Consider the following 3,283-nt stretch of genomic DNA (forward strand, 5'->3'; position numbering starts at 1 on the left):
GGTGGTCACCGTTCCGCCTACCTGGCAGGCGCTGGGGGTGGGGGGCGGCTCTGCCCCTCAGCAGGCCGCTGGGCCTGCTCTGTGGATGGTCACAGTTCCCTCTACCTTGGCTTTTCTATGACACTCCTGTGTGGCATTCTGATTTTTTCGGCCCCAAGACTAGGAACTAAAGGATTATCAAAAGCAGGATACATTGCATACTGCAGATTCTGTGGAATTGATTCTCAAACAAAGGGAATAGACCTTGCCAGATAGAAGAAATATGGTCTCCAAGGAAATGCAATAACAGCCATATGGTATAGTTGTGCTGTTGACATAGTGATGGTAGTGGGTGAAAGAGTTTCCCAACAGGTGTACACAAAACAACCTACAGAGAGTTTAGGAGCAAAATATTCAAAGATCTAAGCCAGCAGGCAGCACCAAGAGAAGTCTGGAACCTGGTAATAGGGCTTAAGTCACAGGAATGTAGTTCAGAAAAAAAAAACAGGCAAGATCCTTCAGATCTCAGTAGCTTATCAGTACAGAAAAGTCCTTGAGACAAGGTAGACACCAATTACCTGAACTAGGATAAAATATTGGAGAAAAATAAATTTTATTTGTTCTAAGTAGTTATACATGACAGTAGAATGCATTTTGACACATCATATAGAAATGGAATATAATTTCTCCTGATTGAACATGATAGAGAATTACACTGGTTATATACCCATATATGCACATAGGGTTATATGTTCAATTCATTCTACTATCCTTTCTACCCCCATGCCCCCTCCCTTCCATTCACTCCCCTCTGTCTAGACCAAAGTACCTATATTCTTCTTTAAATCTCCCCTTACTGTGAATAAGTATTTGTATATCAGATAAAACATTCAGCCTGCAGTTGTTTTGGCTTATTTTGCTTAGTATGATATTTTCCAGTTCCATCCATTTACATGCAAATGCCATAATTTTATTCTTAAGGCTGAGTAATATTCCATTGTGTATATATACCATAGTATCTTTATCCATTCATCTATTGAAGGGACCTAGGTTGGTTCCATAGTTTAGCTATTGTGAATTGAGTTGCTATAAACATTGATGTGGCTGCATCACATTAATATGCCGATTTTAAGTCCTTTGGGTATAAACCAAGGAGTGGCATACCTGGGTCAAATGGTGATTCCATTCCAAGTGTTCTGAGGAATCTTCATACTGCTTTCCAGAGTGGTTACACCAATTTGCAGTTCCACCAGCAATGTATGAATATGCCTTTTCCCCACATCCTCTTCAACATTTATTGATATTCTTGATAATTGCCATTTTGACTGGATTGAGATGGAATCTCAGTGTAATTTTAATTTGTATTTCTCTAATTGCTAGAGATGTTGAACATTTTCTGATATATTTATTGATTGATTATATTTCTTTGAAGATAACATTTAAAACCTAGAAGATATTATGAGGAAAAAAAATGGAAGGTTTGATCACATTAAAAATATCACATGGGGGTTGGGATTGTGGCTCAGTGGTAGAGCCCTTGCCTAGCACATGTGAGGCCCTGGGTTCAATCCTCAGCACCACATAAAAATAAGTAAAATAAAGATATTGTCCAACTACAACTAAAAAATATATCACATAGCAAATACAGCATGGTATTGTCGTGAAAACCAATGGAGTAGAAGACAGAGACAAATCCACATTATTGCATTCATATGACCCTTGACAAAGGTGCCTAAAATGTACATTGGAGAAAAGATAACCTTTTTTACCAAATGTTGCTGGATATTCATAAGAATGAGGCTAGATCCTTATCTCTCACTCTGCACAAAAATCAACTCAAAGTGGATCAAAGACCTAGGAATTAGACCAGAAATAACTTCTAAAAGAAAATATAGGCTCAACACTCCAATATGTTGGCATAAACACCAACCTCCTTAATAAGACTACTAAAGCTCAATAAATGCAACCAATAATCACTACATAAGATGGCTACAAATTAAAAAGCTTCTGTACAGCAAAGGAAACAAGAGTGTGAAGGGAGAGCCTACACAGAATGGGAGAATGGGAGAAAATCTTGACCAGCTACTCTTCTGACAGGGGTTTAGCATCCAGCATATATTAAGAACTCAAAAAAACACCAAAAAAAAAACACCAAAATCAAAAAAAAAAAACCAAATAACCCCATCAATTAAATGGCCAAATGAACTAAACAGATGTTTCTTAAAAGAATAAATGCAAATAACTAACAAATATATGAAAAAATGGTCAACATTCTTAGCAATCAGGGAAATTCAAATCAAAACTATATTGAGATTCCATCTCACTTCAGTTAGAATAGTTTTCATCTAGAATAAAAATAATAATAAAGGCTGGTGAGGATGTGGGGGAAAGGTACACTCATACATTGCTGTCAGGGCTGCAAATTCATACAACCACTTGGAAAGCAGTATGGAGATTCTTCAAAAGAAACGGGAACGAGTAGAGCATGGTGGTGCATGTCTGTAATCCCAGCAACTCAGGAGGCTGAAGCAGGATGATTCCAAATTCATGGCTAGCCTCAGGAATTTAATGAGGACCTAAGCAAGTTAGCAAGACACTGTCTCAAAGGCTTTTTTTTTTGTGATTTTTTTGGGGGGTACAGGAAATTGAACCCAAGGGTACTTAACCACTGAACCACATCCCCAATCTTTTTATATTTAATTTACAGACAGGGTCTCACTAAATTGCTTAGGGCCTTGCTAAGTTGGTGAGGCTGGCTTTGAATTCTCAAGCTTCCTGCTTCAACCTCCCAAGTCACTGGGATTACAGGCAAGCACCACTATGCCAGGCTCAAAATATTTTTTAAAAAATTAAAAATGGGAATGTGACTCAATGCTTAAGTGTCCCTGGGTTCAATCCCTAGTACAAAAAAAATAAAAAGAGCCTAGGAATGGGACCACCATATAACTCATCTATCCCACTCCTTGGTATATATATATATCCAAAAGATCTACAAATTAGAATATTATAGAGGGACACAGCCACATCAATGTTTACAGCAGCTCAATTCACAATAGCTAAACAATGGAACTAACCCAGGTGCCCTTCCACAGATGAATAAAGAAAATGTGGTATATATAAAGGTGGAATATCACTCAGCCTTAAAGAAGAATTAAATTATGGCATTTGCCAATAAATGGATGGAATAGGAGAATATCATACTAAGTGAAATATGCCAATCCCAAATCAACATAGGCCAAGTGTTTTCTCTGATATGTGGATGCTAATTCACAATAATGGGGGGGGGGGTGAATAGAGGTACTTT

The sequence above is a fragment of the Marmota marmota genome, unplaced genomic scaffold, assembly GCF_001458135.2.
Source record: "Marmota marmota marmota unplaced genomic scaffold, marMar, whole genome shotgun sequence".
Lineage (NCBI taxonomy): Eukaryota > Metazoa > Chordata > Mammalia > Rodentia > Sciuridae > Marmota > Marmota marmota.